Source organism: Grammomys surdaster, unplaced genomic scaffold (assembly GCF_004785775.1).
Source record: "Grammomys surdaster isolate TR1022 unplaced genomic scaffold, NIH_TR_1.0 126035, whole genome shotgun sequence".
Classification (NCBI taxonomy): domain Eukaryota; kingdom Metazoa; phylum Chordata; class Mammalia; order Rodentia; family Muridae; genus Grammomys; species Grammomys surdaster.
Window position 1 is genome coordinate 3305838 of NW_021620848.1, and position 11230 is coordinate 3317067.

Consider the following 11230-nt stretch of genomic DNA (forward strand, 5'->3'; position numbering starts at 1 on the left):
AGAGAGAGAGAGAGAGAGAGAGAGAGAGAGAGAGAGAGAGAGAGAGATATGTTCCTCAAGAAAGTTCCAGATAGAATGTTTTTCATGTTTTTATGGAAAGATATATTGTATTAGTGTGTCTGTCTGTTTCTGAGCTCACAATATTTTCTTGTTTGCCTGAATTTTTGTATTTAACCAACCAGATCACATTATTTGGCCTCAGGTCAGATTCTCAGCTGCTTTCTTCAAGCTAGAAATCAGAGACACAGATCAGAGACAGCGCCTGTGTGCACACAGCAGTTTTCATTGCTTAGACCTCCGTTTGTCAAATTGTTGGTTTTTTAAATTGCTTTTCAAATTAGCATTTTACCTGTTGTGTTGAATGTCAAAGCTCTGATGAGACAAGAACATATCTCTCCAATAATGTAGTATTAAACAGAGCAAGTTGTTAATTTGTAGAGTGGGGGAAAGGTTCTGCAAGTTGCCATTGTACAAATCCATTTTTACAAATGTTTGCAGCAGATTCCACAGAACAAAGAGCCCATTCATTGCCAAGAGCCCTGCAGAATCTCTGAGCCAAGTGGCTGTGTGTTCCGAGCTGGAGCCTGACCTGTGGACCGCCTTTAATGTCTTCTGTACCCAGTCCTTTTATGACATGGGCTTCTTTTAAACAGGGTAAAGTAAATGTGCTGCATTGCAAACTCAGGTATTATAAGGAGAAGGTAGGAGTGTAGCTAGCAGCGTGGAGACATTAGGTCAGCCACTAGATGTATTTGTGATTTTGGTTTGAAGGACACAGAGAAAGGTTGGAGGAGGAGGTTTGGTATGCTTGTTTTTTTTGCCTTTTTTCCTATAATGTTTGGTTAACAGGCAGCCTTTTAGCTAGTGGACGAAGGAAAAACTTGTGCATGTTATATTTTATTCCTCTCTCTTCTGTCCCCTCTGATCCAGGCCACTGAAAATACTCACTTTGAGTGAGAATTTTTCAACCATAGAAAAATATAGCCCCAAAGCCATGTGGAGAAGGAGAACCCATCTCCTTGCACTATGCTGAAACATACATTCCTTTTCTTATGTATGCTTTCTTGTCCCAAAGCAGAAGTATGGAGTCTTGGGGCTTTGTAATTCCTGTTCTCTGGCTCCCTTTATAGGTCATTTGTGTCCTTTGCAAGGTTTGGTAGTCTCACCCTTAGTTTGGAGAAATTCCCTACTACTCAAAGCACTCTACCTGGCTCTGGACACCCAGTCCCCAGGGCCAACCTACAAGTGAAGGAGGCAGGCCTCTAGAGTAGAGGGAAACAGGCAGGAACCTCCTTGTCCTGATCTTACAACAGTGGAAGTGTAGGAGAACACCCCACAAAGCTCTGGCTTTAGAATACTGGGGTTGTTTTGGTTTTGTTTTCTTTAATTGCAGTTGTTTTAAAAAATTCAACCTTTCAGACCAGCCCTTCCACTAAACTTTGATTCTTTTTCTTTACTGCTTTTTTTTTTAAAGTTAAAGTGGGGGGGAGAAAGAAAGAAAGCCCACTCACTGACTCCCCCACCTTGGTCTGTGGGAATTCCCGTACCCTCTGCCATCCATTCTCCTCCCTTCTCCTCATGCAGTGTCTGTGAAGTAGAGTTTTATCTGTTTCTTAGGATGAAAAACGGCAATCATCCCACCAGGTGCTGGAAACTGGTCAGCCTTGAAGCAGGCACTTCTGGGACCACAGCTCAGGGATGTGTATTTAATTATAGGGTCCCCAGAAAGCCCTCTCTTGGCTGCCACAAGTAGCATCGTTCCTGGACTTGAGAGTCAGACCCTGACAACTTCCTCAGAGTGAGCAGCCCCAGGCCACTGAATTGAAAGCAAACTTACCTATAGGTCTGGGCTTCCTCAAGACTTTTGACTGTTCTACACATGAGCCTCTCTCTGCCCAGGACAAACTGTCTCTTATCTGGCAGTCTAAGTACACCCAGCTTGCTTGGGTGTCAGCTGTAGGCTCAAATGGAAGCTGTGAGAAAGGCTAGGGCCTGCTTGCTCCAAACCCAAGAAAAATGTGCTACTGCTGGAAGCTAATTTTCTCACCCTGAAGCCAGCCCTGCCAGCCAAAGGGTTCTCTTGCTCTTTGCTGACCTTTTTCTTAGCCAAAATATAATAGGTGATAATGTTTTTTACTCAAATTTCCATGGGGAAAAAAAGACTACCTCTTGAGTGACATCCTGGTCGATTCCTCTCTGGGGAGTGCTGTGGGAAAAGAATACTGTAGCTCCCGTGCTGTTTACATGTTTCTGTCGGGAACGAAACCCTGGACTGTTGTGTTTTTGTCTGTGTTGCCATCCCAGGCCTGTGATAGGGGCTTGTGGCTGCATTGTAATGTCTGGGCAGTGTCTGGGGAATCCTTTCCACCTGCCCAGCTAGGGACAAGCCATCACTAGAAGAGGACTCCACCCCCTTCTTATGCTCCATAGCTTGGATTTCAGGGATTCTGGTGGCAAGTGCATCATGAACCTACCTCAGGCTACCTCCCAGTCCTCCCACAGTCCTGTGTAGGAATCGAATGAATGGATGTCTCTGAGCCCTTGTTCCCAAAGGGCCGGCCAAGGGCTGCCTGCCAGCCTGGCTCCATCAACCCTGCATGACCAAATGATAGTTGGCGGGCTCTGCAGGCTGCTCAGGCCCTCTGCTACCTCCCACACTTGCCTGCTGGCGAGGGGTGGGCCCTGTTCTGTGAATTGACTACCTGTGGAAATGTGACCAATTAGTATGAAATGCATGTTTAGCAAGTATTAGGTACTGTATTTGAACCAATAAATGTGAATCCTCTGCACATGCCATCTGCCTGTGAAGCTTATCTGGGGTTCGGGGGAGGGATGGCCTGGTGTCCTGAGGCATGGACTCCTGCTCATAGCCAACACTACTCCCATCTCTGTTGCTGAGGGCTTGGCAGAAAATAGTCTGCTCCTGAACCTCAGGAACCAGTGAGTGCCTGCTGCCTGCCAGGCACTGTGTTGATTTTTCATAAACCCAGACCACCATGAGTTTGAAGAAACTAAGGTTGAGAATGATGAAAAGGCTTGCACAAGGTTTCCAGCCAGAAAAAAGTACAACTAGGGGATACCCTGGTAGGAGACACACCAACCTTAGAAGTGCTGAGAGGACTTGGGATGGGTACAGGTAGTGAGGAGGGGCTTCCCAGATGAGAAAGTCTCCAAGCTGAGAACTATTCACAAGGGTAGAGTCACCACAGCACTTTCTAAGATCCTATAAAACAAAAGAACATGAGGAAGGAACTGAATTTGGGAACACTATGAGGGCCTGGAGCACTGCTGGAAGGAGTTTGAAGTTTGGGAGGCCGTTTGCTGAGTCTCAGCTGTGTCGGTGACAGCAGTGTGCTGGGCAGTGGTAGCTTGCCTTATCTGCTCAGTGAGTTGTCTATCAAGTTAATACCTGACTCTCCAGAAAACTATGAAGGTTCTTTATAACTTCTGTAGGATATGAGCAAATAGTGACTGAAAAGTCAAGGGACATGGCAGAGGCAACACAGGAAGTGTCTTGAACCCAGATCCACCCAGCTACGAAACCTAGCCATCTTGTCCTGCTCACACACTCAGGCAGGATGAGGGCTGTGAAGACAGAGGGAGAGTCCTCAATTGCAAGATAAAGGCCCGAAGAGTCTCATCAGCCTATTAGATTGTCCTGCATGAAACAGGAACACCCAGCTGCCTTCTGCGCCCGCCCGGGCACAAGGTACCAAAGAGCTCTTGAGGCTTGAAAGAGGTGATTTGAAACAAAGGGCCCTCAGCAGCAGGAGGTAATAGGCTGTCTTCACAGCCTCACAAGAGGGAGCAGATAGAAACAAGCACAAGGAGAAGGGAGTATACCCGCTGCCTAGCGACAGTCACACCTTCTAGCCACCTGCACCCATGCCCTGTCATCCCTTTTGCTCAGAAGCAGACAGGCCCAGGGAAGTTTAACCACTTGCCTAAGATGACACATGAGCAAGCTGGAGAATTAACTTTTGAGTTCGACTCTATCTGATTCCAGCGTTACAGCAGCTTCCTCCCTGTTCTTTCAGCAGTTTTGAGCACAAATGGCGTTTGTAACAAGGCTTAGAAACAAGCAGCCTCTGGTTGAACCTCTCGCTGTTCAAAAACAAGCCAGCTGTACAACAGGCTCAACCTAGTCAGGCTGAAAAGCAATGACGTCCCAAGACCTCAGCCTACATGATTTCTCTGAACATGGTCACTCATGAAGGCTTTGTCAAAAAAGAAACAGTTCTGTGAAGTATATGCCAGAAACTGAGGAAATACCACACTCTATTTATCCCCAGACTCCCAAACCTCCTTTGTATATAGCCAAGGCTCTGGGAAGTCCTACCTGAAGAAATATCCCACTTAGCCCAACCAGGATGCACCAAAACTACCTGTTTGTCGGGTTGACTTTTGTCTTCTGTAAAAGTTCTGTTGAATCAGCATTCCATGGGGTAAAATTTGGGGTAGTGCTCTCCCAAATATCAAAGTTGCTTAAGTACTCGTGAGCTTTGAGCTTCCTGGGGTGGTCGTGGCAGTCTAGAAGAATGGAGGATTGTACCTCAGTGTGAAACCCTAGGTTCTGTTTCACCACTAAAGTACTAAGTGATGTAGACAGAATGGGTGACAGCACGGATATACATGAGGTCACTTCCCAGAGCAACCCAGTGAAGGGTGTGCTGTAATGATCCCATTTTACAGAAAAGAAAACTGAAGCCCCAGATGATAAATAATTTGCATAAGGAGACCTAGCTAGGGAGTACTCAGGAATGCACAGGAATAAATGTTGGGTGACTATTGGAAGTATCTATGTTCTCTGAGCTCCTCATCAGCTGGACGTGAGCAAGGATATCTCTGTGGAACCAGCAGTGAAATCTAGTGCTCCAGGTTCCAACAGTGAAGCCAGAAACATCCAGAAGAGATAACAGGGGAGGCTGCTGGGATTGGATTATCTGGCTGCAGGAAGTCCTTTCCAGGGTTCACTTCCCTCAGGCAACCTGTGAGCCAGCAGAAATAATCAAATGGGGTGTCCGTTCACCTCCTCCACAGTGGAGTTTGACATTTTCCCAGATAGATGCCTCCCTGGTCCCCACTGGCCCACTGGTATCAGTAGAGGATGGTACCTGTAGCTGAGTTCAGGAATGACAGTGGCTGGCTCTAACAGGCCTCACTGAAGTCCAGACACATGGAGACTGGCCGACACTGCAGCCCCTCCACTCCAGCAGCAGAGGCCAAACAAAGCCAGGAGCCTCCTCTCTGCTCAGCCTGGCCTTGGCCTGATGGCCCATCAGGAGTTTGGGTGCAATGACAATTAGCCTGCCAGCTCCTGTGGCAAAAGTGCCCAACTGCCAGACCCAGGGCTCCTGGAGACTTTGTTCCCTTGGCAACAAGTCTCACCATGGAGACCACAGCCCCATCCTTGCCCTCCTTGCAAGCTCCCTCTCCACAAGCCTTCCCTGTTCTACACCCAGTCCTTAGAGCAGGTATAGCAGAGCGCAGTATGGAAACAACAGGAGTCCAGTTCTGTGCACCCACTTTATGTCTGGCAAGGCTCTGTGCCATGCCACTGTCTCATTTCGGTTGAAAGCCATGCAGGCACCAGACCAACGTTTCAAAGCTGATCAGTGCAAGAGCTGAAACTTACATTCAAAGCTTCAGGTTTGGGCTCTTGGGTTTTTTTAGTCCCTGTGGACACAGGCCGCAGTCTGGTGTGAACTAGATAGCTGAGTAGACCCTCACACATACCCATACCTCCTACTGGCAGCACAAACCATGGTTGTAACCCTTTGAGGTCCAGACTGGGTCCAGCATCAATTGCAGAGTTGCACCATTTTAAGCCATGACTAGAGAGCCCCATGTGGGCACAAGGAGGGTGGACCTTCTTCCCGGAAGTCACCATGGCCTCCCTCCTCTCCCCCAGCAGCTTTCTGAGGCATTCACTTCCCTACAAACAGGAAGGAGGTCCTTAGGCTAAGACCTCTAGTCCCAGTTTCCTCCCCTTCCCCAACCACCCCCTCCACCCAACCACCCCCTCCACCCAACCACCCCCCCACCCCCCCACCCCACCCCACCCCCGCAAGCCTCCTCCACTACATGGAGGAGCCCACCAGATCTTGTTTCATATATCTACTGGGGATGGCTTCCTAGGTGGGAGAAAGGAGCCCTAAATGTTCCAGTCACCCCCTGTTCCCAGGACAGGCTTTTGTTTTCCCAGGCCCTTTGGTCCTCTCACCACAGTCTGACGTTTCATGTACTTTCCCATTGAGGTTGGTCATTGAGTCAGAAGAGCAGAGATGTCCCTGGAATTTGGTCTAATTCAGGGACCCTGAAGAAAAAGCAAAGAAAAAATATATTAGAACATTGAAAGTAGCAAAGAGAAACAAATTGGGGCAATCCAAGAGAAAGATATGGGAATAAACAAATTCATCAAGACAGAGAAGCAGAAAAAGCCAAAAGACAGTCTGCAGTGGGCTTGGGCCCAGTGGTGGCTCTGACTACCTCCCAAGCTCAGGCCCAGTCTCAGAGCTGTGGGGGGCCCACCGGCTGCAGAACTGGAGAGGAATGTGGGGAGCAAGGCTGGGTCACCTCTTGAGGGCCAAGCGTGTGCGCTTTGAGATAAGCTGCCCCAGGAAGGGGCCACAGCTGCGTTGCACGCTCCAGGAGCATGGCAGAGAGGCCCAGGCCCAAGGCTGGAGGTTCAGTCCTGCCAGACACCCAGCACCTGCCTCTTCCTGGAGGGGCTCTACCGGGCTTCATTCTAGAAGGTCTCGAATCCCTTTGGCCCTGCCTTCCTTGAAAATCATGCAGCTTCTAAGTATATCTGTTGGAACAGCTCCAGCCACCAAGAGGCACTTACCTGGCAACTCCAGGTCTGGCTGCGGTCTTGGCTCAGGTTTGGAGGATGGGAAGGGGTAAACACTAAGGGTTCTCGCAGAGCAGGAAGGCTGACTGGTTGGGATGCAGAAAGATATTGAAGCAGTCAGTTCTGAATGAACCCCAAGTTGTCCCCATGCGACTCTGTACCTGTGGTGTGTGTGTGTGTGTCCACATACTAGCTACAGTGTTGGGGTAGGGGTGCAGCGGTGTACACTTCTACATGTTGCCAGTCTCCACATACTGCCTCCACAGGTCCCTGGCTCTCAGTCTTAAGAAGTGCTTAGTCTCCCCCCACCCCTCACCAGGTGGTCCAGCCTGGTGAGCCACTGGAGGAGGAAAAAGCCAGCAGGTCTAATGAAGCCTCCCCCCCTCCCCACCACCCTCCTCATGATGCAGCTGAGGCTCCCGCTGGCCACGGCCTTGACCCAGCACTATGGACTTCTCTGACATTGGCATCGGATCTGAACATCTGGCAGCAGGCTGATAAGGGGTGCAGCGGAAACAGCCTCTGCTGCTGCCAGCAAGCCCGCCCCCTACACTGCCCCGAATGGGGTCTCCACAGCTAGTTCCTTCTGCGTCCAGCTCCCTGGGCTCCTTGGCCTTTAGTTCATTTTCTGCTTCCATCTTTCTATCTCTCTCTCTCTCCCCTCCCTTCCTCTCTCTCCCTTCCTGCACAATTCTTTCTCTATTCCTCTTGAAGTTCTCTCATTCTTCCCCCTCTACCACCTATGGGTCTTCCTTCCCATTAGCAGGTCTCTGTCTCTCTCCCCCTCTCTCCCTAGCTTCTTTTTCTAGCTATTCCTCCCTACTGTCCCCCAGTCACAACTGTCCCCCCTTCCCTTCCTCTCAGTGTCTGGGTCTCTGCTTCTTTTGTCCTTTTTTCTACCTCCAGGAAACAAGCCTGGCACTTTGGGAAAGTCCCTCCTCAGGAGTGAGCCTCTACGCTTTGTTTGCCTTAGGGAGACCATGCTGAATCCGCTGTAACTCTGCTTCCTTGCCACGGGTCTCCTAGCCTGGACCCCCAGCATTGGAGCTGAGCTTACAGGAACGCAGACAGCCCAGATCACAGTGGACAGAGTGTGGGCTACACCTCGGCTCTCTGCTTTCCCACTGCTAAGCTGTCTGTGCTTGGGTAACCTCCTGACTCAGCCGGGTCCTGAACATTGCTCACAGCCAGTGAGATAAAGACACTCTACCCCATTCCTAAAATGGTAGCAAGGGTTTGAGACTAAACCTAGGTATGTCATGATTCCCAGGGACATAATGCTGTTCCCATCCTCACAACCCCAGCTCCTTCCTGCTCTCTCTGGTCCAGTGGTGGAGCACCCCTGTGAGTTGAGGCCAGTGGGCCAGAATAAGGGGCAGCCCTGAAGAAGTGGGTATCTCATATCCAAGGCTGGCTAGGAATGAGGAGCACCCTGCCTAAGTGTTACTGACAGCTAACACCTAGAGGAGACGTCACAAGAAGCAGCAGAGCCTTAGCCCTTCAGATATACATTCAGCAGTGCTGAGGACCCTGAGATAAATCAAGTCTTCCCAAGAGGGTTCCCTCTAGCTGAGGTGAGTCACACTATCACAGAAGGGCAAGCAATGTTGACAGTGATGTTGCAATGTCAGACTCAACAAGTAAAGGGCCTCTAAGGACAAAGCAGGCAAGCTTTCAGCAGGTCGTGTGTGTGTGTGTGTGTGTGTGTGTGTGTGTGTGTGTGGTGTGTGTGTGTGTGTAGCTGACACTTACTGAGCATACATGGCATACTAAGAGGGCACTAGGTAGGTTACATGTACCATCACCTTTCATACCCCTTTTATACAGGGAGAGCATGAAACGTAAACAAGCCAAGTTGGAATGGAACCCAGTCTCTGCCAGCAACTCTCAAATCTCAAGGACTTGTCAGGACATCACGGCTAAGCTAGCTGGCTATTTCCAAAGCACACGGTGCTGAAAGATCCCATTTACCCTGTTTAAAAAGTCAGGTTCTGCAGGGCAGCAGTGGTACACACAATTGCAATCCTAGTGCTAAGAAGGCAGAGGCAGGGAGAGCTTTGTGTGTTCCAGGAAAGTCTGGTCTACACAGTAAGACCTGATCTTAAAAATAATAAATATATAAAAATAAAAGTTTTTTTTAAAAAAAGAAAGCAGGCTTGGCATTTCTGAAGCTCTGGGTTTGAACCCCAGTAACACCACACCACACACACACACCAGGGGATATAGAACCTACTTCATGAAGTCTCCAATCAAAAGGGGTGTGCAAAGAGTCAGAAGTTTGTGGTACTGTGTATGCCACAGGGTAAAATGGCATTTATTTCTTTACTAGACTCAGAGGATGAACAGCATGGATTCTAAAGTGAGAACGTGTACATGGCAGTCAGAGAGTAGAGTCAGGCATGGCAGCTTACACCTGCAATTCCAGCACTCCAGGCTGATGCAAGAAAATTGTTGCCAATCGGAGGCTAACCTGGACTACAGAGTGGTAGATTATGTCAAACGAAAAAAATAAGTAAATAAGTAAATAAATAAATCAGAAAAAGAAAATGTTTAAGTGAAACAAAAATAATGAAATGAGGAACTGAGAAATAATAAAAACTAAACAGAATCGGGATCTGGTTAAGTCCTGTCTCTGTACAAGAAAAATATGACTATCTAGGTTAAAGAGGCATGACTGAAGCCAGAGTGTTGAGGGAAGTTGTCTGTAATGGTATAGATATAATTCAAATGAGGACGACGAACTTACTCAGATGGTATGTCAGTGAAATCACTGCTGAACTCACTATTTTTTTCTCTTTTTATCAAAGCCCCCCACCAGCCCTGTCTCTTGCAAAACCCCTCCTTCCCTTCCCCTCCCCTTCTCCAAGAAGGGGGACCTCCCTCCCCTGTACCAACCCAGCTGGCACATCTAGTTACTGCAAGACTGAGTACATCCTCTCCCACTGAGGCCAGACAAAGCAATCCAGTTAGGGGAACAGTAACCACCAGCTGGCAACAGCGTCAGGGACAGCCCCAACTCCAGTTGTTGGGGGGACCCCATAAAGACCAAGCTGCACATCTGCTACATATGTGGGGGAGGCCTAGGTCTGGCCAATGCTTGCTCTTCAGTTACTTGACTCTGTTAAGTCTTCCTATGGAGTTCCTATCCCCTTCAGGGCCCTCAATCTTTTCCCCAACAAGACTCTCTGGGCTCCTTCCAATGTTTGGCTGTAGGTCTCTGCATCTATTTCAGCTAGATGCTGGGTGGAGCCTCTTAGGGGCCAGTTATGCTAGGCTTCTGTCTGCAAGCATAACAGAGTATCTTTAATAGGAACTCAGTATTTTTTTTTTAACTTGAAACAGGCTGCAGTGGCGCATGTTTATAATCCCAGCCCTCACAAGGGAGTAGCTGGAAAGTTAGAGACCAGTCTAAGCTACATAATGAGACAGTGTCTCAAAGCTAAACAACAAAAAACCTAAGTAGTAACATGAGGAGAAGACATTCTGAACTCAAATCTAATTCGCTCAGTTATCCAGAAAGGGCCCTATCATCTAGAGCTACATAAAAGAGAAGCTTTGCCTGACTTGCCTGTCTCTTCATGTGAAGAAGGAGTTCTCAACAGGGGTCCCTACTCTGTGGACTCATGCCCCTGAACCACTCCTCAGAACAAATGGTTGCAAATTCTCTTGTAACAGAGGCTCCCTCATCCTTTTCATGGTGTCCCCTAGTGCCTAGAACAGTGCTTGGCTCACAAAGCTCACAGTCTATAGTAGATGAAGAAGGAATACACAGACGGGTTACTTGAGAGGTGTGGGATGGAGGACCATCAGAATCCAATAGGCCTAGGCCAGTGCAGAAGCTGGCTAAGCAGAGATGCCTGACCTTCTAAATAAGAAAAACCTACTTCCCTATCTGGGCCTAGTACCCACATCGCGCTATCTGAAGTCCCTGTAGCCACACCCTTAGCCCAGCAGTCTTGGCACAGTCTCAGTTTCCCCAGCTATCAATGGACCCTATCTGCAGCTCCCAATGCATAGTGATATTCAGAGAAGCCACCAAAAAGGCCACAGGAGCCCCACCTGATGGGTTCCACCATGCCATTTCTCCACACCAGCCATTCTGACTCCTCACTCAGATTTGGGACAAGCTGGACCACGCAGCCTAGGCCAGGACCCAGGGAGGAAGCCATTCAAGGGGAGAAACTCCCAGCCTGGTGAAGGAGCAGGCCATAAATCAGGTCCCACTCCCACCCAGTCGCTAACAAGCCGCTGCCTATCCGCCTACATGGGGTCCCTGCCTCAGGCTTCCATAGCAGCCTGGACAGCCAGCTGGCCGAGGCCTCCCCAGTGCCTTGGCCTCTGCCCCCACCCAGGGCCCCCATAAAGATAGGGATATTT

At 49.0% G+C, this 11230-nt stretch overlaps 1 protein-coding gene and 2 long non-coding RNA genes across 4 annotated transcripts in view; 1 reads left to right on the plus strand and 2 right to left on the minus strand.

The window, feature by feature from the left end:
• The window catches only part of Nr6a1 (nuclear receptor subfamily 6 group A member 1), a 185656-nt gene extending 182860 nt beyond the window's left edge, over nucleotides 1–2796 (plus strand). For both annotated transcript variants that reach the window (XM_028754692.1, XM_028754693.1), the window contains one exon: nucleotides 499–2796. The gene's annotated coding sequence lies outside the window, so the exon portion shown is untranslated. The remainder of the gene's footprint in view (nucleotides 1–498) is intronic.
• LOC114610201 overlaps nucleotides 1–5022 on the minus strand; it is a 9756-nt gene extending 4734 nt beyond the window's left edge. Inside the window, exons 1-2 of the long non-coding RNA XR_003709661.1 lie at nucleotides 4386–5022; nucleotides 3102–3223 (exon numbers count right to left, since the gene is read on the minus strand). This is a non-coding gene — a long non-coding RNA (uncharacterized LOC114610201). The remainder of the gene's footprint in view (nucleotides 1–3101; nucleotides 3224–4385) is intronic.
• A 1200-nt stretch (nucleotides 5023–6222) lies between these two features.
• Nucleotides 6223–10985, minus strand: LOC114610176. Its single transcript, XR_003709656.1, has 3 exons — nucleotides 10913–10985; nucleotides 6848–6939; nucleotides 6223–6316 (listed from the first exon to the last, which is right to left on the minus strand). It is a non-coding gene; the product is annotated as an uncharacterized LOC114610176 (long non-coding RNA).
• Nucleotides 10986–11230: the final 245 nt, after the last annotated feature.